Genomic DNA, 25,704 nt, shown 5'->3' on the forward strand with positions numbered 1-25,704 from the left:
TAGTACCTTTATCCAAATAGAATTTCTTTTCTATAAGATATGTAAGTATATGCTATAGTAATGATATGTGAGAGAAGGTAATGAAATTCTACCTCAGAGATTTCAAAGTATGAATATGTATGTGTGTGTGTGTGTGTGTGTGTGTGTGTGTGTGTATAAGCACACATGTGTGCTAGTTTTGTTTAATATTTGTTGTTCACTTCACTTAAAAATGTATTACTGAGTTGTACAGAGAGATTATAATTCCATGAATCAAGTAATGAGCATAATTCTTCTTGGACAATGTCAACCTTTGCTTTGCTTTCCCTCAGTTTCCCACTCTTGACCCTGCCTCTAAGTTGCATAGTTTATTTTGTGCATAGGGTATATTGAATACCATGACTGCATTTGTTCAACCTTTCTCCCTTCATTTCTGGGATCCCCTTTTGCCTCCCCTGAAAGACCAAAAAAAAAAAAAAAAAAAAACAACCAATAACCCAGAACAAAAGACCCAATAACACCAAAAATAACAAGAAAACCAAAGCACATTTCTATTTCCTGGAATTCATTTAGATAAATAATATTTTAGATATTCAAAGGAGTTATGCTGTTGGGTTCCTCTCTGAAGACTATTCTCTTTTAGTCTGTTTGTTTGTATGCAGTTCATTTTTATTATTTCAGTTGAGTCTTCTTATCCACACACAAAAATAATGTGTGCACATGGAAGCAATAGAGTAGATAAACAAGCTGAATTACAGTCATACAAGGTACTCAGAACTAGCAATGAAGAGACTGATCTCACAGTCATGCTGAGAAGAGGAAACAATGTGAGAAAGGACACACAATATCATCACATCTACCTGGCATTTGAAAAGAAAAGAAAACTAGTCCATGGGAACAGATCAAATAAGAGATTCTTGGAGTAGAGTAGGAACAAGAATTGACTGGAAAATCTTCTGGAGTAAAAATAACGTTCTTTTGGTATTTCAAGGAGTTTAGGGTCAACACTACATACACCAAAACTCAGCTAATGCACACAGAAGATGTGTGCATTTCGTCTGGGATAAGCTTTACATACAAAGAGAAAAAAACCCAACAACATATCATATACTGATGATATGGTGGTTTTTGACAAAATATTGATATGATAGCTCATCAATATCTCATTGATGAAATACACTCTCAAGAGTTTAGGGAGAAGTATACTGAACACGAATTTATTTCTAAATGTATCATAAAAATAAAGAAAGATGAGTGGTGGACAAGGAAATAGATGGAGAGATGCATTATAAAGTAAGTATAGTCATTGTTAATTCTAGGCTTTAAATGGTAGATGTCCATTTTAAGATTCTTTCGACTTGGCTGCATGCTTGGATGTTTTCCTCACAAGATACTGTGGGGAAGCCATGTTTTGTGCTTAAAGAGAACAAATAATACAAGGGGTTTTTGTTGCCCTTCTAGAAACTCCTTAGGAATGAATAAGAAGCAGGGACAGGGCTGGGACCTGGGTCTCTTGTGGTCCATGTTACAATACCTAAGAATATTTCTAAGGCAGTAACAGACCAGAGGACCACTTCCTCCTCCAGTTTTAGAAGGAAGAAGGGAACAACTCTCTGAACCTGTGAAAGCAGAAAAAGGTAAACAGGGCCAGGGCCTCCTGCCACAGAGCTCTGCTTCTTTCATGGCCTTGAGCAGTCTTTTGGCAGGCCCCTAGACATCACATCATTATGACCTTGAGCAGTTTCAAATGAATAATGGACTGACTGCTTCCCAGAGGGGTGCACCAGACTGGGTACCAGTCAGAGGGACCAAAGAGCATATGGAGAGCTTGTGCAGGCTGTATGAAGCCTCCGATTGTGTCTGGAGACTAATACAGCATGTGGGCTGTCCAATGATCTCGAGAGTCACATAGCTCTCTCCTAGAGACATCTAATTACCCCTGCACCACACACCCCAGATGATGCCCTTTCTTGAGATCCCCCCTCCCATCTAGCAAGAGCTCTTCTTATCTTTGTCTTTAATAAATCTTTGCCATTTTCCTTCTCCCTCTGTAGTAGATTCATTCTCTAAGACCATAGAGACAAAGGACTCATCCAGACACTGGAGATTTTAGCATAAAAAGGGAAAAGTGCAAACAACATAAACATGGCCCCCTCTACACATACCCAGTGCCCATTATCCATGTGGACAGCAGGGCTGGGAGAGATAACGCTTGAGCCAGGCCTGGCAGCTAATCTCTAGGGGAATTAAAACTTCATTAACTTGTTTTCAGTGTTTCACAGACAGGAGCCACAGATCTCCGAGTCTGACCTTTTGAATATTATTTCTTCTTATCTCTTAAAAAAAAAGAAAGAAAAAAGAAAGCTCCCTGCCCCCATTCACCCCACACCACACAGTGTTTAGTTTGTAAAGAAGGCCCAGTGCTGGCTGGATTTACATTTGTCACTCACTGACATCTTTTTTTCTCTCTCACTTCTGCAAGGAGGCCTCTGTCACACTTAGGACAGAAATGCTTAACAGAAAAAAAATCCTCTCCTCAGACACACTATTTCCTTTCCCTTCTTTTCCTTGTTGTATTTTTAGGGGATCATCAGTGAAGGAAGGGATTGCGAGGAAGCACCCTCTTTCTCCTCTGGTTCTTCTGCCGGGGTTTTTCCACCGTGCTCATGTTGACACGGGGTGGTGGCTACTCCTCTTGGCCGGAGCCACCGTCACCCATGAGGATCCTGTGTGACAAGGATCAGAGGAAAGAAAGCAGAGGTCAGAGATTCTCGGAGAGCTTCAAAGCTTGGCACCTCCAAACCAAAGCAAATGTCCTGGTCCTTGTGTGGAATCATGGGGAAGAATGAGTTCGGTAGGGCAAGGGGCAAAAGCCACACCTTATGCTCTGGTCCCTTTCTAGTTCTGTCCTCAGTGAAGGTGCCCAAGGCCATGGGTTCTAAAACCAACGCAGGCTGCTCTCCCTTTTCAGGAATTGCCCCCTTTTTAACAACCTCTCTCAAGTCTTCAAGAACAAAATGCTCTTCCATAGTGGACAGACCGGAGAATTCACAGTTGAGAAGATCCAGTACCAATGATCCTTTCTGCCTGGGTCTCAAGAGAGCGTGAGGTAGGGTGTGCATTTCCTAGAGGTGACCGTCAGCATGCCACGCTCAGACTGGGTGGTTGTGAGACATCGAGAGGATTCCAAATGCGGGGGCTCCTGGCCTATGACGTGCCCAGCGGATGTCTGGGGCTTGTGTGAGTGCCTTTCCACAGATGTGACAAAATACCTGAAAAATAGCTGAAGGAAAGAAGGATTTCTTTTGACCCCGTTCTAGAGGTTTCAGTGCATGGCTCTGTTGCTTCTGAGTTCATGGGTGATGAGACAGAACACCGTGGTGAGATCGTGTGGAGAAGTCTTACCTCATGATACACAGGCAGCCAGGGGACAGGACGGGGCAGCGACAGGGCAGGCCCTTCAAGGACACCTCCCTCCCCATAGTCAGTGACCTACTTCCTCCAGCCCCAACCTTCTGGTGCCACCAAATCACAAGTCCATCCATGAATCAGATCCTCATCCTCAGGATCCAATTCCTTTGTGTGTGGGGGGGGTAGGGAGGGGTGCATGCATGAGTATATGTGTGGGTGTTCATGTGTGTGCATCGGTCTTGGCATTTGTACACAGGGACTGGGCACTGCCCTTGAGCTTTTGTTGCTCACAGCTAGTGCTCTACCACTTGAACCACACCTCCATTTCTGCCTTTTTTAGGGTAGCTAATTGGTGATAAGAGCCTTATGGACTTTCCTTCCCAGGCTGGCTTCCAACCTCAGTCCTCAGATCTCAACCTCCTGAATGGCTAGGATTACAGGCATAAGCTACTGGCCTCCAGCTTTTAAGTCTTGCTTTTCATAAATGTTTAGTTTTTGTTATTACAAAAGTGATGTACAGAGGGGTTACCGTTAAAGAAGTCAAGTAATGAGTACATTTCCTTTTGGACAATGTCACCCCCTCCCTTGCTCTCACCCAGTTTTCTCCTCTCCTATCAAGTCGTATAGTTCATATTTTCAATATAGTGTCTAGTGAGTCAATTCCTTCTTAATGACTGAATTCACCAGCAGAGAGGCCAGTCTTCTAGCACATGAACCCTTTCATACTCAACCATGACACGAGAGGATACGAAGATGTAAACAGGAAGTCTAAAGGCATTTTCAAGTAAAATACATCGTCTCCCTGGGTCAAAAATACTGCTCAGGTTTATCAGTGACTGAGGCGAGGATGATTTTATAGCTAATGCTTTTCTCCACCTAATAGGTGGAGGACTGAAATAAAGGGAGTCGCCCTGGTCCATTTTCTCCTACGATAGCAAAATACCAGTGACTGGGTGATTTATAAGGAACTGAAGTTTATTTGGCTCAGGGTTCTGGAGGCTGAGGGTACAAGAACATGCCTTGGCTTCTCTTGTTTCCTGATGACTTGGTGGAGGAGATCACAGGCTGAAACACCAAGAATGCTAGTCTCTGTTCTCTTCTTATGGCGTCTCTATGCCATCATGGGGCTCTACTCATCCCAAACGCTCTGCCCACAAATATCACTAACACCCTCATTCAGAAATGAAGGTTCTAATACATAAAGTCTTGGGGGGGGGACACGTTCAAGCCATATGTAGGGCAAAAATGACCACAAACAATGGCTTACACTAAGACACATTTGCTCCCTCACAGTTTTTGTGGCCAGGAATCAGGATACGGCTTAATGCTGGGTCCTCTGCTGAGAGTCTTCCCAGCTGACATCCTTCTTGTCAGACTCCAAGTCCTCTTTTAGGATCAGTAGTTACTGGCAGAATTCAGTTCCTTGCAGGGATAGGACAAGGTGGCCCCGTTCCTGCTGTCTGTCAGCAGGGGGCGCTGTCAGTCTCCAGAAGCCACCTTCCTGTCTTAAAGCCAGCAGAATGGTCTGCTCTCCTTTCAAATCTCCACTTTGTCAGCACTGAAGGAGACATCTATGCAACTAAAATATCCTGTCATTCTGCAGTGGAATCAATCCAGGAGTGGCAATTTTGTGTTTACAGGTTCTGCCTACCTTCAAGTACGAGCACAGTCAAGGCATGTACCCCGGAGGGTGAGAATTTGGAGTGTTATCTTAGAATTATTACAAGTGAATTTTCAGCATGAGCTAAGTCCAACCAGGAGAAATAGGCATAGCACAGGGGAGAGGGAAAGTTAGCTAGACTGCCCATGGAAAACACAAGAACTTGCTACCTTGTCTTGTCAGCTTTTAGAGTATACACAGCATTAGAATAAAAAAGACTTTGGGAAGAAATTCTCTTTCAAAGCACTATATGTTATAATCCCCCTCATTCTCTGTCTTTCTGTATGTCTGTCTGTCTCTCACTCTGTCTTTGGCAGTATTGGTGTTTGAATTTAGGACCTTGCCCTTTGCTAGACCCGTACTCTACCACTTAAGCCATACCCCCAGTTCTTCTTTTTCACTGATTATTTTGAGGATGGAGTCCAGTGAACTTTTCTGCCTCAAAACACAGTCCTCCAGACTCAGTCTTCTGAGCAGGTAAAATACAAACAGGAGCCAGACTCTGGCATCTACTTGCTTGTTTTAATCCTTTTTAAAGAAAGGCCATTGAAAAAGATGGAGGAAAGTGGTTCCTTTGCTTCTTCTTTTAGATCTGTTGGTCTGGGTCCCTTTCTGAGACAGGTAGCATTATCAGACAGAGAGAAGTATAGAAACAATGCCAGATGGCAGAAAAGTCACATTTTCTGCAAGTTTCTTTGTTTTAGAAAGGATCTGCTCATGCCCCTTTGGGAAACGGTTGTTGAAGTTGCTATCTGTCACTGGTGGTGAAAATGCTTGTGTCTGACTGAAAGCTGTCAAGCCCAGGTTTCTTCTCTTTGTAGCCTCAGTGAATACTGAGAGAAATGTTTATCAAGTCATAGATAAGAATGAGAAAGAGAGGGAGAGGGGGTGGGAGGAGGGGCGGAGAGGGGGGAGAAAAAGAAAGTGAGAGAGAACAGTGAGAAAGAGAGATTTATAAATCATCCATCTCTCATCGTAAAAGCCAAAACATTTTGAGATTTGGGATTGAGCCTCTATAAAATTTGATCCCACTCCATGGCTAGTTCCCTAGGTGCTGGAGAGTAACTGAGGCAGGATGAGATCACCCCAGCCAAAGCAGAAATTCTGGCTACAAACCTGGTCATCAGAAAAATGCTCAGCCTCTCTTAAGGGCAGTTCTGATGCCAATGGGCCACACAGCAGCATGCTCTAGCTCTTCCCTATCTTTGTGTTTCTGCCTTGGACTCTTGGTCTTTCCAGTCCAGTTTTTCATTAAGGTTGCTGGGGGCAAAGCCAATCTATTTTTCTTTTTTTTTGGTCGGTTGTGGGGCTTGAACTCTGGGCCTGGGTGTTCATCCCTGAGCTCTTCAGCTCAAGGCGAGCACTCTACCTCTTGAGCCACAGCACCACTTCCTGTTTTCTGAGTGTTTTATTGGAGATAAGAATGTTACAGACTTTCCGGCCTGGGCTGGCTTTGAATTGCAATCCTCCGATCACAGCCTCCTGAGTAGCTAGAATTTCAGGCATGAGCCACTGGCACCCAGCCCAGCAAAGCCAATCTTTGGGAGCCATTTATTACATGCTTAGAATATACTAAGCTCAATGGGAACTCAATGAAGAGGACAGACCTAAATCTCTGAGAAATCAATGGCAAGACGAAGTACAAAGATGAGAGAAAAGATAATAGGGGATGGCAAGTGATTAATTGCTAGATGGTGAATAGAAAACCTTCTAGCAGTTCGGAAGAGGCAAGAATCTCTTGCTAGAGAGTGCTAAGCGGAAGATTTGATTAAAATCTCTCTGGGGTTGCAAGGCCTGGCTCAAGAGGTAGCATGCCAACCAATGAGTGAACAGGTCAGATGGAGTTTGAGTCTCAGTCTCAGACAAAAAACAAAAACAAAACTCTTCTCAGCACATGCTACATCCAGACTATGGTTTTCCCTTCTATTCTCCTTCATCCTGCATCCTCCAGATTGTTTGGATGTTTAGAGATTAAGATGTTTTCCAAACTTTTCTGCGAAAAATTGCCAGTTAGGACTTATATTGGTTGCTTAGAGACAGCAAGAAGGTGGGGGGGGGGCGGCAAGGGAGATGGGAAGGGATGGGAAGGGGAAACAAAGGAGGAGGCAATAATGCTTGATAAGAAATGTACTCATTACCTTGCTCATGTAATTGTATCCCCTCTGTATGGTATTTCCATAAAAAATGTAAAAAAATAGAATTCTTTTTTATTTGATTATGGTATGGAGATAAATCTTGATTTCTGTGCCATGTTATCAAAATGTTTAACCACCCAATTAACCTAAGCAGACCACAAATCAGCAATGTTGTCTGTCCTTGCCTGAAGAGATTCTAGAGGTCATCCAAAGGTATCCATTCTGCTCCTAGTTAGAATAAGGTAGACCTTCTAAGTGCCTTCGTAGAACTTATACCTTTGTTGAAAGACAGATGGGTAACAGACAATTATACCTCCGAGGCCATGTGGGAGTTTGGAAGCCACTGGGAAGCTCTGGCATTTAGTCCAAGACACATGGAGATTGCCATTCAGATTTGAGCTCTCAAAAGCAAGGATTAGAGGATATAACCCTTGCCATTCAAGAGCCTAAAAGAGGGTTTTTTTTTTTATCATTTCTTTCTTTAGGAGATCTTGTAATATCCAGAAAAAATTATGGCAGTGGATCAGTACTTACACAAACCTGAAGAGTCCCCTAGATGGACTTTGGCAGCTGTAGCAGGCCAAGTATATGTCTCAGACCCAGTCTTGGCCTAAAGTCAGGGTTTTCTGGAGAAACAAAGCCAACAGTTAGCATCCTTTCCCATGTCTTCAAATCACTGATGGCCAATCTTAGGAATTTTTTTTTGTGATATCCATCTTCTTTTTAAGGAAGATATCAAATTAGAGCATTTCAGAAGGGGAAGGAGAAGGAGAGATCATTGTAGACATATACACACACAAGCACGTGTGTGTGCATGCACACGCGTGCACGTGCACACACACACTCACACCTTTGCTTATCTCACAAGGAAGTCCTCTCTGCTCATTCCTCTATAAAGGAATTTGAAAATAAATGAGCAGACCTAAAAATCAGCCCTACTGACTGAGATCATTTAAAATATGTCTCCACTAGGGTGAGGAAAAGGAGACGGAAGGGAAGGAAGGAGGGAAGTAGGAAGAGAGAAAGACAGAGATTTACCAAAGGCAAAATTTTCCAAGGCAAATTATAGCTGCCCATGATCAATCAAGACACAAAGCCATCTTCCTAGAGAGCAGGAAGGAAGGATGCTGGGGTATGGGGTTCCTTAATCCTATCCCACAGGCCTGCCTTGGCACCAAGGGCCTGAAAGCAGACCCAAATGCTTTTGTTAGTGAAAGCAGAAGGGCTTTGAAGTGACAGCTGGGATTGTTGGAATTGCTGGGAGAAATTCCAAGCAGGTCAGACTCTTCCAGGAGGCTTGAGGATTGAGATAGGAATGGATGTTCCCTGCAAGGAAAGAAAAGGCTTAAGGAACCATCAGCTCCAAGCTCCAAACTTAGACAAGTTTTCCTTGTCTTAGGGACTCAGAGGAGTTGCTTGCTGCTACCAAACTTGCATGCAGAAGATAGCTGACTAACGCCTACAGGGCTCCCATTTTTTTCATTTATTTTTGTGCTGGTCCCAGGGCTTGAACTCAACCTGGATGCTGTCCCTGAGCTTTTATGCTCAAGGCTAGTGCTTTACCCACTTGAGCCGCAGCACTACTTCTGGCTTGGGGTGGAGGGAGGTATTTAATTGTAACTAGGACTCTCACAGACTTTCCTGCCTGGGCTGACTTCAAACTACAATCCTCAAATCTCAGCCTCCTGAGTAGCTGGGATTATAGGCCTGAGGTGCCAAACAGCTTTTTAACAAGGGCAACAAGTCAAGTCCTCTGGAGACTGACACTTTGCCAGTGTCATTCTCATTACTCACTACATCTCACCACTTCCTGCTCTCTTTCTCTTCAGCTTTCTAAGCACAGAGCCAACGAATGAGTCCTTACTGTAACTGTACACTGGATCCTGGACTAGAAACTGAACAACTCTTGCTCAGTCTCGTCGGGCCCAACACCCTCATGAAGAAAACCAATTCCTTTCAATCTACAAAGGAGTGTGTATGCAGAGACATTGCTGTCTCAACCAAGATGGCACAGTGGAATGTCAAGGTCAGGATGCCACATAGCCCTGTGCTTGGCTCGGCCTGTGTTCCTGCCATCAGGGACTGAGCCGGGGTGGCTTAGGTATTGGCTTGTGGTAGCTTTGTGTGAGTCTCAGACAAGGATCAGCTGCCTGGTTCCAAGCAGTTGGCTATTGCTCTTGCTCCCCCAGCACAGGGGGTTCGAGCACAGGCCCAGGGTTTTGCTTTCTGTGAGTGCTTCCACTTACTGCAGCTTTGGGTGAAATAAAAGTTCAGACTTCTTGCAGAAAGATGAGGGAGCTGTACCCAGCTGCACAGAGGCGGGGGGGGGGGGGAGGGCAAGGGAGCACAATGGAAAAAGAGGAGGGGGTGGAGGAGGGAAAAGAGGAAGATGAAGACAAAGAGGAAAGCAAAAAGGACCAGAAGAGAAAGATGAAAGGAGAAGGAGGACATGGAGAGAGGAAAAAAAGAGAAAAAAAAAGGAGGACAGAGGGGAAAAGAAGGAGAGAAGAGGGAAAGGGAAAAAAGGATGAGGATGAAGAGGAGGAGAAGGAGAAAGAGGAGGAGGAGGGGGAAGGGAGGAGGAGGAAGAGGAAGAGAGACAGAGAGAATGGAAGGAAGGGAACTGGCAGCCTCAATCCTCAGTATTTCTGAAAGCTTCTTTCCAGGCCTGCAGCAGGAGACAGTTACACTGTGAGGAGGAAGGAAGGCAGGGCAGAATGTCAGAGGAACAGCACCTGCAGCTATTTGTCCAGGTGGCCAGATCCCTCTCAGAATCCATGCCCAGGTCACATAGGATCATCGGCTGATGGGAACAGCATTCGTTCTGTGAAAAGTGGCAGCTGGCCCTCCTGGGATATCTGAGCTCCCCGGGACAGGCAAACTCGATGTCCAATGTAATGACAGCCTTTGTGGCTCACCAGCATGACAGACAGGGCACGCTTTTGTCCTAGGAACTGCCCCAGTGCCTGCGGGTGATCACGAGACCGAGCACAGCAAATGAAGTCGTTTCTTTAGGAACAACACCAGCTGCCAAGACTGGCTTAAGAGCAGGCCTGGGCACTGAGCTGTTAGTAATTATGAACATATTAATTCTGTTGTACCTATTCATGGGGTTTGGTGGGAGATTTGTGTGGGAGATTTCAGTGTGCCCCAGGAACATTCAGTCATTCTTTTTCACCCCACCTGCCCATACCCTTCCCAATTCCTGGTAATCGCTCTGTGACTTTCAGGTCCATTTTGTTTCCACTTTGTATGAGAGGGGTCATGACCCCGGAGGATGTGACTGGGATCCCTGTGGCGGTTGCTGCCTTAGCAGACGATTAGCCATGACATGGTCCAGCTGATTTGCTAACATGCGGTGTCAGGGTCAAGAAGGACGGAAACTTCTTTCCCTGAACTTCCAATAGTCTTCTGAGAAGCCTGTGCTGTACCAGAATATGTGCTTAAAACGCTGGAATTCCCTGAGCTTGGACAATTACCCAGAAAGCCCCTGCTTAACTGTTTCTAGGGAGATTGATAGCACAATAATATTAAGAAAATTAAGATGGCCTTATCTAAAATATTACCGCTTCCTTTCCAAGCCATTACTAAGACCAGAAATAAAACAGATGCCTTCCACTTCTGCCGTTACCAAGTGTGAACTTGGCCAATCCATCTAGTTATTGTTTGCCTGTGACTAGGTGTTACTTTAGCCAATATCACAGAACGGGTAACACTTGGTTCCAAGACACAGACTTTCCCTAGTAAAACCAAGAGAGATAGTTCCAGGTAAATGGAGTAGCTGGTCACCTGAGGTTTACCATGGAACTGGCCCAATACAGGCATCTCTCTTCTGTCTACTAAATCAACTCCTGCTGCGTTGTCAGGTTTAGTTAACTCTTTTGCCCCAGCGCCCGGATACCAGAGAGCCCTCCTTACCCCCACGGCCCTCCGAAGCCCCAGAGCTCTCTGATCTATCTGGACAAGCTTCTACCAGCACTAATGACTGGCTGTGTTCTTATGCTCTGCAGATCAAGTGTGTCCATGCGAACCCTTGTACCAGCATCGCCGGGGAGCTCGTTAAAAACGGCAAAATCCAGCCCTCAATCTTCCCCAAATCTCCATTGTGTTTTCTTTCTTTTTTTTCTTTCTCTTTTTGGCAGTACTGAGGATTGAACTCAGTACTGAGGATTGAACTCAGGCCTCATACTGGGTAGGAAAATTCCTCTAATACTTGAGTCTCACCCCCAGTCCTCCCCCAGCCCTTTTAGTTTTCAGTTTGCTTGTCAGACAAAGCCTTGTGCTTTTTCCCAGGCTGGCTTTGTAGTCCAATCCTCGCGCCTCTGCCTCCCAAGCAGCTGAGACTACAGGTGTGCATGCTACCACGTGCAGTTTGTTTGTTTTTTTGAGGTAAGTCTTGTTTGCTCCTTCTCCATCTTGTCTTGAGCTGTGATCTTCCTAACTGCTTCCCAAGTAGCTGGGGCCACAGGCATATGCCACTACACTTCACCTCTAAATCTGCACTCCAATGAGTTTGGTATCAAAGTGGTACAAGCATTCTTTCAGTGCCTCCAACTAGTTAAAGTTAGACTTGTTTCTCCCAACCAAGATGCAAACATCCTCATAAAATCAGACATTTCCTCCCATGCCAAGATGTAAAGCCCATGAGACTTGCCTAGACTCAGGAAATTAGCTGGAATATTTTCTAGGAGCCTATCAGACTTTTCTCAACTCTCCCAGCTTCCTTTGTTTGTTAGGAGCCCACCAATACAACTCCCACCCTAAGTTCAAATGCTGGGTGTTAGTTAATCAGTCACAAGAGACATTGAATCTTTAGCCTGATCAATCTAGGTAAAGGGGCAGGGTGTGCTTTTGGTGTGTTTGCAGGCTCTTCTGCACAAACGTAAAGTTTTGTTTTGCTAAGACAGTTTTTGTTGCCAGTCTTGGAACTTGAACTCAGGGCCTGAGCACTGTCCCTAAGCTTCTTTTGCTCAAGGCTAGCACTCTACTGCTTGAGCCACAGAGCCACTTCTGGCTTTTTCTGCTTATGTGGTGTTGAGGAATGGAACCCAGGGCTTCATGCATGCTAGGCAAGCACTCTACCAATGAGCCACGTCCCCAGCCCTCCAAGACAATTCTTTTTCTTTTGATATTGTGCTTTTTGTGCCTTATTTCTCACAACAGACCAGAAAAGAAGCCAGACACACAAGGCAGTACCATGGTATTAGGTGAAGGAGTGAGCACTCATGTACTGTTCTTGGCACCCTTATATGTAGTCCTTTTATTCCCTCCATCCTGACTCTTGGTGGGAGGCAGACAATACCAGATTCATGGCTTCAAACTTTCCCCAACTACCCTTTGAGTAGAAAAAACAAAAAACCCTAGAGACCAACAGGTCTATAACTAAGCACGAAAGGTTCAGCCCTTGTTGAGTGCAGAGCCAACGGACACAATCAGGAGACAAAGAGTAAAGAAAGGTTGTTTTTGTGTTTTGTTTTGTTTTGTTTTGTTTTTCTTCATTTCCACAAGCAAGGAGAACACTGGGGGTATATCCAAAGCAATGTCTCCTCCCTGATACATGAGGCAAAGGATTTTGTTAGCAGAATTTAGGCATATTCCCACTCGAAAGGAAAGGCTTCATGGAGAGAGAGAGAGAGAGAGTGAGAGAGAGAGAGAGAGTGTGTGTGTGTGTGAGTGTGTGTGTGTGTGTGTGTGTGTGTGTAACACTAGGGGGGCACAGTCTTGAGCATGCTCAGTTCAACATCATTCTTTTTCAGACAGCACAAGTGCAAAAATGATCCACAGGATCACCTGCTGAGTGACACCAGGGCCTATGGAAACATTTACACATTGTCTTCTTTAATACCGGCAAAGAACGCACCTTAACTATTTTCCTTCATTTTGGAAACTGCTTAATCTGGCACCACAGGACTCAATCTATCAAAAATGAAAGGACTTATTGAATACCTGACATATGAAGACTGACATAGAGTGACTCATCCACTTTGAAGCTGGGTCCTTGTGGTTTTCTCTGGAGCACCTAATTTGAAACAGAAGAAGAAGGAGAAGAAGGAGAAGAAGAAGAAGGAGAAGAAGAAGAAGAAGAAGAAGAAGAAGAAGAAGAAGAAGAAGAAGAAGAAGAAGAAGAAGAAGAAGAAGAAGAAGAAGGAGAAGGAGAAGGAGAAGGAGAAGGAGAAGGAGAAGGAGAAGGAGAAGGAGAAGGAGAAGGAGAAGGAGAAGAACAAGAAGGAGGAGGAGGAGGAGGAAGAAAACACTTGAAGGAATGCTAACCATTATTTAAAGGGGCAGGAGCTTTTAGGAGTTTGCCATTAAATGTTCTTGACTAACATTTGACATGTCTTGAAGACAGCTGACTCAGCAAAGTGACAGAGGCCTGGGCAGTTTTGCTTACTAGTGGTGGGTATAGAGAGTCAGGAAGGAACGTTGCCAGCTGGGTAGGTAGGATAGAGCTACAGCTCTGAGCTATTCTATCACCAGTGGCTTTTCTGTATTAATGACCTCTTTGCATCTAGTTCTCAGGTTTCCCATTTCCTGCACATTCCATTCGTGCTTCTGTGGCTTCTTTGAAGAACACTGATTTGCATAGGCTCAAACCTGTAATCCTAGCTACACAAGAGGCTGAGATCTGAGGATCAGGGTTTGAAATCAGCCCAGATAGAAAAGTACATGCAATTCTTGTCTCTCATTGACCAGGAAAAAGCTGGAACTAGAAGTGTGGCTCAAATGGCAAAATATCAGCCCTGAGTGAAAAAGCCAAATGCAAATGAGAACCTGTGTTCAAGCCACAGTACTAACAGAGACAGACAGACAGACTGACAGACACACACACACACACACACACACACACACACACACACACACACACACACACACACACACATGAGCGCGTGTGCGCACACACACACACACACACACACACTTACAAAGAGACAGAGATAGAGATAGAGATAAAGCAGAGAAACAGAGACACAGTGAGACAGAGACACAGAGATACTGAGAGAGAGAACACATATTTTTGGGAGGAGATAGGTCCTGCTATGAAGACAAACCCTTTCCTTTCTTGTAAAATAAAACCCCAGCTATCCAGAAAGCAAGACACATTTAGTTTCTAATTAGTATCCAAGATTCTCATCAAAGAGATCATGCTTTTGTCTTCCATTTGGCTTTTTAAGCATGGGTCAGTTCCTGATTTGTACTGGAAGATACTTAGGGAATGCCAGGGACCTATGGAAAAATCTACACATTGTCCTTTTTAATACAGGCAAAGAAAGCACCATAAATATTTCCTTTCACTTTGGAAACTGCTTGATCTGGCACCACAGGACTCAGTCAATCTATCAAAACAACCTACTCATTGAACGAACACCTGCCATATGAAGACTTGGCTATAACTTTGCCCAGGCTGTTTGGCGGAGAACATCTAGGTCTGGATTCACAGCACTCTGCAACTGGAATGAGTTAAGAGTGATTTGTAGTCTGCTTTAGAAAAGCTGGAAAAATTAAGTGTCTTAGAAAACCTTCCATTCACCCTATGGTTCTTAAAGTTTCTTTTTATTATTTGTAAGTAGTTGTACAAAGGAGGTGCATTTAAACAAAACAGTTTATGAATATGGAATCTTAACCAGTGTCACCCCTTTTCCATTCTCACCCCCTTTCAATCCACCTTCTACAATTCTTTATCTTTTTTTTGTTAGGTGCTGCAAGAAAGAGAAAGAAAGGAAATAGTGTATTCCCAAAGGTTTACACACTGAGCAGAGCTTCATTGTTTAAACAAAGTAAAAAAAAATAGCACAGAGAAAGAGTGGAAATGGGATCTCTTATTTAGATCTTTGCTAGTTAGCTTCCCAATAGGAACCTGACTGTCATTGCTAGAAGCATCACTTTTTATGTGTGCTAGTACTAGGACTTGAACTCAGGGCCTGGTTGCCATCCCTTAGTTGTTGTTGTTGTTGTTTTCAAGGTTGACACTCTACCACTGATCCACAGCTCTGCCTCTGGTTGTTTTGGTGGTTAATTGGACATAAGAGTCTCATAGACTTTCCTTTGTTAGCTGGCTATGAATCACAGTCCTCAGATCTTAGCCTCCCAAACACCTGGGATTATAGGCATGAGCCACTGGCCATCGGCTGAAGCATCCCCTCCCACTTGGAAACCTCATAGAAATAGAAAGCATTCATCCATTGAACAGATACACTAGCCCAGATGGAGAGGAGTCAGTACACAGCTCTACTCTAGAATAGATCCAAAGCACGCTTGTAGAACTGACATAAAAATGTGTCTGCTCCCGTCCTTTCTGAACATGAGCAAGTTCGTTTATCTCAGTTGTCACTTTCTGAATCTGGTGTCTGCATGCAGTTGAATTAGGCCGTAGCAATGGAAGTGGAGTGTATCTTTTTTATATTGAGGGTTTGCTGCCAAGAAGTTTATGTCTTCATGTTCTGAGATATTAGTTGCTGATAGAGTGGCAAATTTGGGTCTATTTAAACAACAAACAAGTGGCCCAAGTGGTAGAGTGTTAGTCTTGAACAAAAAATGCTCAGAAACAGGGCCCAGGCCCTGAGCTCCAGCCCCAAGACTGGCACCCTCTCCCGCAAAAAAGACAAAATAATGAATCATTTAAAATATATTGCTCCATCTTATATTTGACTATTACTAATAGCACCTAATACTTTAAAGAAACTTTTAAAATGCATCAATTTGATGTTTTCTGCTTCTTGGGTCTTATTTTGCTGTAATGGCAGGAGGTCTATTAGCCACTAGGAGCTATATGTCAAGGATTGCAGAGTTCAAAGGCAGAAGGAGACTGTGTCCCTGGGGATTTATGCATATGCAGAGTTATTTATAGAAAAGAATAAATTCTATGTGTTTCCACCACTATAACCAAGTTTTTAACCTGACTGCAATTCCCAAGGAAATTGATAGCATCATAGTTTAGAGCATCTTAATAGCATCATAGTTCAGAGGAAAAAAAACTGCTTAAATATCTAGCGATAAAAGACTGATTCAAAAAACTATAGGCATTCTACTCATATATTGGTCTACTTGGGAGCATACATCATTGACTCATAGTAATTCATTCATTTGTAAGAAATGTATTAAGTTGCTAGTTCCTGGCCCAGCGTGAGCCCTAAGGGATGCAATGGCTACAAGCAGGTGTGGTCAGGTTTTGGAGGAATTTAAGGAGACTGTACAATGGCATTGAAAGATGTGTCGACAGATCATGACCTGATTACACTGCACTTCTGAGGCCTGGGTTTTTGGTAGGGCAACTTGAGTTGCCAACCTGGACTCTAGTGTCATAGCAATATGTACGATTGTACTTGTACAGCTTCCTTGTTTGGTTGGTGCTCTCCCACTTGAGCCACCACTCCAGCCCTACTTTTTGCTGGTTAGCTGAAAATACTCTCATGGATTTTTCTGACCAGATTGACTCTGAATTGAGATTCTCTGGATCTTAGCCTCCAGAGTAGCTAGGATTACAGTGCCTGGCTTTGTTCTTTGCTGAACCGTATTACCATTCAGTTTTGGAATTTTCCTCTGATAATACCCACAGCTTCTGTGCATTCTGGCATAATCATCAAGCTTGGGCAGGCCCCACACTTACTGAGCTGTGTGAACACTGAGGCTGTCCTGTTCTACAAACAGCCTAGTTGCTTCCACTGATGTCTCTTTGTTCATTTGTGTTTGTTTATTGATGATATTGGGGATTGAATTCAGACCCTCATATTTGCTAGGCAGGAGCTTTACCACCTGAGCCACATCTGAAGTCCTTTTAAGCTACAATTATTGTTTGGATACTGACTTACAGTTTTGTTTGAAGCTGGCCTTGAACCACAATCCCCCCAATCTTTGTCTCCTGGGAAGCTGGGATTATAGGCCTGAGTTGTCCTACTTACCTAGGTCCATTAAAATTCTAAAGAGAGAAGAGATTAAAAGGAAATAAGTAATAATACTGCTGATTATTGATTACAGAGTTCAGATAATCTCTAAATTTTCTCCATCTATAGTTTCTAAAATGCTTCTTTTTGAAATTTTCCATTGAAGTGTTACATAAATCCATGTATCATGGACATATAGAACAATACGTTTTCATATACCAATCTTCCACATCAAGACATAGAACATTAACTGTTCCCAGAACCCATTGTTCCTCACCACCAGTCACTCCAAGGCTCATTCCCATCCTGACTTTTAATAAGCAAATATTAAATTTGCTAGTTTTGTTGCATCTTACATAAAGAGAGTTTGTAAGTGCATATTTGTGTCTGGTCCTTGTGGTTCAGGGTTTGTTTGTAGGGCTTGCATTCAACAGCATTCAACATTTTCATCACCTTGTAGTAGTCTATGAAATGATCACGTCACACCTTACTTGTCCATGTTGCTCTTCATGAACATGTGGAATGTTCCCTTTAGGCTTCTCCAGACAGGGTTATTAGGAATATACATACACACACATATATGTATAGATATACATATAAAATAGATTATTTATATTTCTTGTGCTGGTACCAAAGCTTACACTTAAAGGCCTCATGCTCTTACTTGGCTTTTTCATTCAAGGCTGGGACTCTACAGTTTGAGCCATACCTCCACGTGCAATTGTTTTGCTGGTTAATTGGAGATAATAGTTTCACTGATTTCTCTGCCCATACTGCTTCCAAATCACTATCGTTAGGTGTCAGCCTCTTGCATAGCTAGGATTGCGGCTTAGGAACATTCACGGCCATGTCTTTCAATGAATAGATTCATGCAATGTTGCTGAGCGTTTGCCTAAAAATGAAATAATACAACCATAGAATAAACATCTGTTTAACTTCAGTAGGATTGTCAATTTTCCAAAGTACTTGTAATATGTATGTGTGTGTGTGTGTGTGTGTGTGTGTGTGTGTGTGTGTGTGTGTGTGTGTGTACTTGTCTTGGCTCTGGCACTGTCCCTGAGCTTTTTTGTTCAAGATAAGCATTCTACCACTTGAGCCATAGCTCCACTTCCAGCTTTTTGCTTGTTAATTGGAGATATCATGCCCGGTTTGGCTTTGAACACATGATCCTCAGATCTTAGCCTCCTGAGTTAGCTAGGATTATAAACGTGAACTACCAGTGCCTGGATGTATTGGTTTTTTTTAAACTGTTATTAAACTGCATTATGTTATTTCAAACTACTATTTTAAACTATTATTTCAACTATATATTTTAAAGTATTATTATTATTAGCACACAATAATAGTATAAGAAGGTTCATGTATAGTTCTACATATGTGTATAATATTCTTTGATAGAATTCATGCCCTCTATGAGCTCCTTTCCTCCCCTTTCATTTCAAACAGTATTTTGTGGGCTTCATTATGCCATTGTCATATGTATGTTGTACTTTGATCTTCATTCCTTCTGTTCCCATCCCCTTCCCACTGATACCTCCCAGAAGTTTCCCCTTTACTCTGCTATTACCTTGGATATAAGGGGAAAGTAATTTAAGGCACCTGTTGAGTCTGAGTGTACTGGCTCACACCTATAGTTACAACACTTGGAGAGCAGAAGCAAGATCAGAAACGTGAGGCCAACTTAGCTACATAGCAAATTCCAGGACAGCTTGGGATACTTAGACAGATCATGTCTCAAAAGATCAAAAAACAAAAACAAGAATAAAACACCCAATCTGGCACAGTAGTTGTGATGGTATATCTAGCATAAACTCATTCATGATCAAATTCTAGTTATAAGTCCTCCCCTATTTACCCCACACACACACTCACACTAGTCACTTTTTGTATGCATGAAGTCTGAATGTGTGTCAGTTAGGATGGGCCAAGTTATGCTGCTATAACAAACAGCCATAAATCCCAATGGCTTAAAATCACTAGTCTGACTTGACATATAAATTGTACTCTCAGCCCAGCTGTGGTTTACACTTCACAATATCCTTACTCTATGACTGAGGTTGATGTCATTGGTAACATCTGGGGCTGTATTACATGTCCCATGCCTGTCTAACAATCTGAGTAACTAGGAAGTCTACTTTGCTCATGTGGCCGAGAGGATGGTTGCTTTGGGATCAACACTTGTGGCCTCTATAGGGAAAGCCAGGGCCAGAGCTCGAGTCTAGAATGATGGCTGTACCACATTGAGGAGGATGGAATGAATTCGAAGGACGATATGGAACCAGCTACCAGCTAGAAGATATTGAAATCACATAGGTGACAAATAATTACCTGACAAAGTAGAAACTGTTGTAAGGTGAATTATTCCAGAAGCCACATTTTGGAATATGGAATATTGGAGTCTTTATTATACAGTTAGCAGGCTGCAGGCAGCTAATTGTTACAAAGGCCTGCAGCTAGAAAACATAACAGAGCTAGGAAACAGGCCAGAGAGGAAAGAAAGAACAAAAACAATACCAACAAACCAATTCAGCTTGGATGGAGAGCTGGATTGGGATGTCATAATGACTGGAGAAGAGACAGGAGACAGAACAAGGTCACAAAGACACAGGTGGCATGGCATAATGGCATCTGGGCTGGGCTGGGCCTAAACAGGGTCCCAGCAGGGGCAGGTCTACAGGAAATTCCCAGTCCCAAGCTCTGGACTGACAGGTTCAGTAGCCTATGAGCCAAGTGCTTGTCCCCCCACCTCCCACCCCTGCCTCCAGGGATCTGGGCACATACAAATCACCTGAGAAGCAGGTGATAGGCAGGAGTAGGCATTTCCTTCCCCCCAGCATGAAGACAAGATGCCAGACCCTACCATCCACCATGTGGCCAATATGGCACTGGCCAGACCTGACCTCCTTACTTCAAAACAGGAATGAAGAGAAGGGGATGAACGTACAAAATGTTACAGAAAAGGCATCTGGAAAGCATATAGATGGGCGGCATGGGGGGATGGGAAGAAAGATCTCCAGTCTGAAGATTGAGATGGTGGGAGCCAGGAGTTGGAACAGGAGATGAGTAGGGAGGAGCCCTGAAGCAGGATAAAGAGGAGTTCTGGTGGGAATAGAAAGGTAATTTTACAAATTTTTGTCGTGCAGAAGCAAAGCATAACGGAACAATTCATCCAGCAGGAGCCCAGCACAGTGCATTCTACAGCCTCATTATCAAACACAGCAGGAAGGCAGGCTGCCTCCCGCTCCATAAGCCACAGGTCTGGTTTTTTACAGATAGAAACTTGGCTCATTTTAGAGATTTTGGATGGAAGTGTTCCAAGGTGTATTATAGACTCAAGCATTGTGCAACTTCGTTTAATACAAGTGTTTTGTTCATCTGCATCTTTCCCATTTCTTTCCTAGGGCTTTGCATACAGAAGTGCCCAGATAGAATGAATCTTTTTCATGCCAACTCAGGGCCTTTTATAGGCTCATGGATGGTGGGGATTTGCTTCAAAATGTGGCCATGTGCACAGTCTACTTACATAGTTGTCTGCTTGCTGTCTCTGTTGTGCCTGTATCTGTCCTCCTGCAGTCACTTTTGACTTCTGGAAACTTCCTATGGTAATATTCAAATCTGTACCTTCACATGTCAGAACTAAACAAGCAAAAATGATTGAGAATCCACTATTAGGGATTCAGAGGCTCTGTGGAAAAACGGCAAGCTGTGTTTTGAGGAAAGCCATACGTTTTAGGGTAGCCGTTCACTTTCGACCCAGAGACTGGCACCTTCCTTGTCTGGCTGCCACCTTGGAGTGCCAGCTGCTCATTGTGCTCAAGGCCATGTAAGGACCCTGCTATGGTGCTCATTCTGCACAAGAGGAATTGGAGGTTCAGTGAAGTACCCTAGGTAATGATGACATGCTCAGGACTCAAACCTACCTAATGATCTAACTGTGTCGTTGTAACAGGGCTTTGCAGACTCACATAGCTTTTGACTGTCTCTCCTCTATCCTGTTCTGTTCCTGTCTCTCTTCTCATTTGTTTTTAATGTTTTTAAGTTTTATTACAAAGGGAAAAGCCAGACTTTAGATATTTTTGTGATTATTTATTTATTTATTTATTGCAGTACTGGAGTTTGAACTCAGGGCATCTCAATTGCTGGGCAGAGTCTCTTACCACTTGAATCACATCCCCAACACTTGAGCTACACTTCCAGCCCTGTGATTTTATGTTTACCTTCAAGGAGTGAATTTTTTTTTCCGAATTACAGACAGGGCGCTTTGTTAGATGTTCCTTTGAGAATACATTTGCAGTAAATAATGGCATGGTTTTACACTTAAATCTGTTTTAAAGGTAACATGTAACACTTTGAGTTGAGAATTATACAAGCATTCTATGCCCATCATAACAAAGTTGCAAACAGATGACTCTCAAAATGGACCACTCATCTAAAACTATACAACTCTTAGAAGAAAACACTGGTGAAATCTTGATGACATGTTTAGGGGATAGTTTCTTAGATATAAAATCTAAAAGTGAAATAAGGTTACTGGGTCTAACTGGCACCATTTTGGCTGAGTGATAGATATAGGTTTGGGGCTTAACTGAAGTCTCTGGTCTTCATGGTAGAGCAGGAAGTTCCACCCCCAAGTGATAGGCCATGCCTGAATTCCTAGAGGCAGGGGCGGGGACTTGGCCTATAGGTTGCTGGACCTCTCAGTCCTGTGCTTTGAAGTCTTGTGACTCTGAAGTTTCCTTTAACCCTGGCCCCTGTTTCTGGCCCTATTTATGCCTGGACCAGCTCCGACACCTTACACCATGCCTCGTGTCTCGCGTCTTGTGTCTCCTCGCCTCCTGCACCGTGGTGTCCCATGTCAGCTCTTCACTGGATTTGAGGTGGTTTGTTGGTATTGTTTTCCTGCTCTTTCTTTCCTCTCTTGATCTCAGGCTCAGTTTTCTAACAGTTTTAAGTATATTCGAGGGGCTGCACGTGTTTGAGACAGGGGTTCACCTGCAGCCACCAGCTCTCCAATAAAGACTCCCAGTTCAACCTCTCAAACTGTGACTCCTCTATTTTCTCATGACTGAATACCCATACAACTACAATAGGAACAACAAAAACAACAACAAAATCCCAGGTAAGTTTGACATCATTAAAACTAAAACTCTTGTGTTTCTGGGAACATTATAAACAAAATACAAAGAAAAAACCTTATAGAATATGGAAACACTTGCAAATTACATATCTAATCCAAATATATGATATAACCCAACAAATAAAAGACACACAATGAAGAAACCAACTCTGAGAGGTAGGCAAAACGTTAAACTTGATGTTTCTCCAAAAGAGACTTACAAATGTCCAATAAGCATCTGGAAAGATACTTGACACATTGTTAACTATCAGGGAAATGCAAATCAAAGCCACGATGAGATACTACTTTATACCACAGCACTGGCTTAATGAAAAGCTAGGTAATAGGTAAGCACTAATGGCTCACACCTATAATCATAGCTTGTCAGGAGGCTGAGATCTGAGGACCATGGTTCTAAACCAGCCCAGGCAGGAAAATCCGTGAAACTCTTATCTCCAATAAACTATTCAAATAAAAGCTGGAAATGGAGTTGTGGCTCAGATGGTAGAGCACTAGCCCTGAGCAAAAGATGTTCAGGGACAAATCCAGGCCCTGTTTAAGCTCAGCCCCAGCAAATGCACACAGACAGACAGATGGACAATAACAAATGTTGGTGAGAAGTTGGGGGTACTCAAATGTATTACTGGTAAGATAGAAAAGTGCAGATACTTGGGGAAAGGATCTGGCAGTTCCTTACAAAGCTAAAGTTATCACATAATGCAATAATTCTACTCCTCTGTATATGTCCAGGAAAAAGAAAATACACAAAAACTTGTACATAAATGTTCTTAGAAACATCATTCAAAATAGTCAATACATAGAAACAATCTAATGTCCTTTAATTAATAGGAAGACAAAAATAGAATAGTATTTGACCCTAACAAAGAATGAAGGAATGATTCTTAGAACACAAATCAACCTTATAAACACCATGCCAAACGAATAAAACGACACACAAAGGCCAAATTCCAGTCCTGTAAAATATCCAGAATAGGCAAACCTATGGAGATGTATAAGTTAGTAATTTCCAAGGGAAGTAATCATTTGCTTTTGAAGGCAAGACAAATATTCCAAAATTGAATGATGGTCACACAATTTTGTAAGTATTAAAACCAATGGATTGTACTTAGGAGGTGAAGTGTGTAGTATGGGATTTAGATCTCAACAGCACAGTGTTGAGCATATCCATAGATGGGAGGGATGATGGATTTGTCTGAAGACACCAGAGAAGCTCATTTGAGTAATTTCTTTGCAGATGTAGAAAAAAAAACCTTCCACAAACTATATAGAAAAAAATAATAGAAGGAGAAGGAAAAGCTAGGTGCTGGTAATGCACACTGTAATCCTAGTTACTCAGGAGGCTGAGATTTGAGGATGGAGGTTGAAGCCAGCCTGAACAAATTGGAGAGACTCTTACCATCAGTTGACCACCAAAGAGCCAGAAAGAAATATATTGAGAATTCACGGGCTCTAACCAACATGCAGCTGGATAACAGGAGGCAAGAGCACCCACCAGCTGTGAGCAAGGAAGTTGAGTGAGACCTTGAAATCCTGAGTTCAATTCCCAGGTCTGATATATACACACAAAGAAAAAGGAGAAACGTGTTGATTGGCAAAGGAGAACTTGAAAGATACTGTGTGTTTCTAGTTCTCAGTAGAGGAGACAAAGTGGCACCTAAGCAACAATAGACTTCCTTCCATGCTTTTCAAGTCTCACAAAGAACAGCTGGTCTTTTCCAATAACCCTGTTGCCATTAAAGGGAAGACTATGATTGGAGCACAAACTCCTGAACCAAACACTGGATACAAGAAGGCTGATGCTCTGATAGGTTCTCCTAGTTCATGTCCCATCCCTGTAGGAAGGATAACTTTAATCCTCAAAGCAACTAGATCTCCAGGTAGGAGTGCATTTCCATATGCATAGAAAACAGAAAAAAAAATGGAGGAGAGTTGATGGAGGAATTGCTATGTCCCCCTCCCCTTGTCCTGTGATTTTCCATGTCACCTCCCTCTACCACCAGGATTCCTTTTTATGGGATTAATGTTAAAGAACAGGCCTGGCTCTAACAGTGCCATAGTAATTTTATGTCCCCCACGAAGGATTTAGCAATTACATTGAATAGGCAGGTTTTTAAAAATGGTTATAATAGAGTCCAATTTAGGACCTAAATTTCACCCAGAGTTTCCTCCCTTCTGGATATTTTAATCCACACCAGATCTTTTTGCTACCTTGATTCTTAGAGCTCCACTGTTAGCTCAACCTTGTCTACACAAAGCTACTTGGATGTGTCTCAGGGGGTAGAATTAAATTTCTTCCAATCACCTGAGTCAACAATCATTATCTCTCCTTGTATCTCCAGCCTCATCAACTTAGCCCAATCAATTCCTAGAAACACTATTCCTCTTTAACTTTCTCAAACATTGACCTGTCAGGCCCACTGCCAAAGCCAATGGTAAAACTCACTTTTTTTTTGATGGTATCTTAGATTACTCTAATTGCTGTTCAATCGTTTCCAACCTCCATCCTTCCAGTCCACCCTTCACACAGGAACCAGAGTGAATGTTTAAAAATGCAAATGCTATTCTTCACAGTGTAGATTTGTGGCTTCATCCAGGCTTAAAGTTCTGCTCTGAAGATCAAACCCAATGTTCCCTGCCTGAAGCAGAGATCTCCAGATCTCCTGAACTAATAAAGCTGCCTTAACCTTTGATATGCAAATTATGAAAAACATCTCAAGCTCCCATCTCACCGAGATGGAAACTCGGTCTTCACAGGCTTCCTTCTCGTCCCTCCAGGATTTCTCAGAAGGCTGATCTCTTTCCTGGTTATCAATCATCCTAATTTTTTGTTCCAGCTGAAGCCTGCATCTCATTCGTGTCTCTGGATATCTTTTCCCTTCAACTGCCCACCTATGCTGCATGAGACACATCCTTTCTTTGATTTCTCCAAGTGTTTCTAGCAGATGGCATTTGGGTAACTTGAACTTTCCCGAAAGCTTAGGTAATGGAAGATTGAGTAACCGGAAGTGAACAACTTCAAACGATATTAACATGCCTGTTCCTACAAGCCTCTGCCATTATACTACCAGAATCACTTTATCTGGTGTCTCTCTGTCTCCAGGACTCCGGCTTGCCATGGTTTTATTGGAGCTCTTACCCTTTCCTCTAACACATGACATCTGATAATAAAATCTCAGTATGCAGAGATGTTGTATACGAATACCTTTGGCCTAACTGTGGGAGCTCCAAAACACATCAAGAGGTTTTCTGTGTGGTCATTTTCTTTGGGCCTCTCTACCTTTTAGTGGCACACAAACTCTTAGAACTATCATCTGTCCACTATGAACATATCCTCTGCCCTAGATGAGATATGTGATCCCAAGCAGGAGCAATAGTCATTGGGTCTTTACTTACAATGGTATGAGTAGATACTTTCTTTTCCAATAAAATGAGCAGTAGAATGGCTTGCAGACAGACTTCCACTTCAAGCTCTAAGACTTTTTTCCATTTCCACATGCCTCCTGC

The 25,704-nt window shown here is 42.9% G+C and overlaps 1 long non-coding RNA gene across 2 annotated transcripts; it reads right to left on the reverse strand.

Annotated features, from left to right (window-relative positions):
• Positions 1-1,967: 1,967 nt before the first annotated feature.
• LOC138810909 (uncharacterized) lies at positions 1,968-24,724 on the reverse strand. Of its 2 annotated transcripts, none has more exons than XR_011367264.1 (3): positions 24,644-24,724; positions 7,720-7,811; positions 1,968-2,705 (listed from the first exon to the last, which is right to left on the reverse strand). It is a non-coding gene; the product is annotated as an uncharacterized lncRNA (long non-coding RNA). The 2 variants fall into 2 exon arrangements; XR_011367263.1 differs by lacking the exon at positions 24,644-24,724 and adding an exon at positions 9,921-10,057.
• Positions 24,725-25,704: the final 980 nt, after the last annotated feature.

Source organism: Dipodomys merriami, unplaced genomic scaffold, assembly GCF_024711535.1.
Source record: "Dipodomys merriami isolate MVZ:Mamm:240054 unplaced genomic scaffold, mDipMer1.0.p SCAF_51, whole genome shotgun sequence".
Classification (NCBI taxonomy): Eukaryota; Metazoa; Chordata; class Mammalia; order Rodentia; family Heteromyidae; genus Dipodomys; species Dipodomys merriami.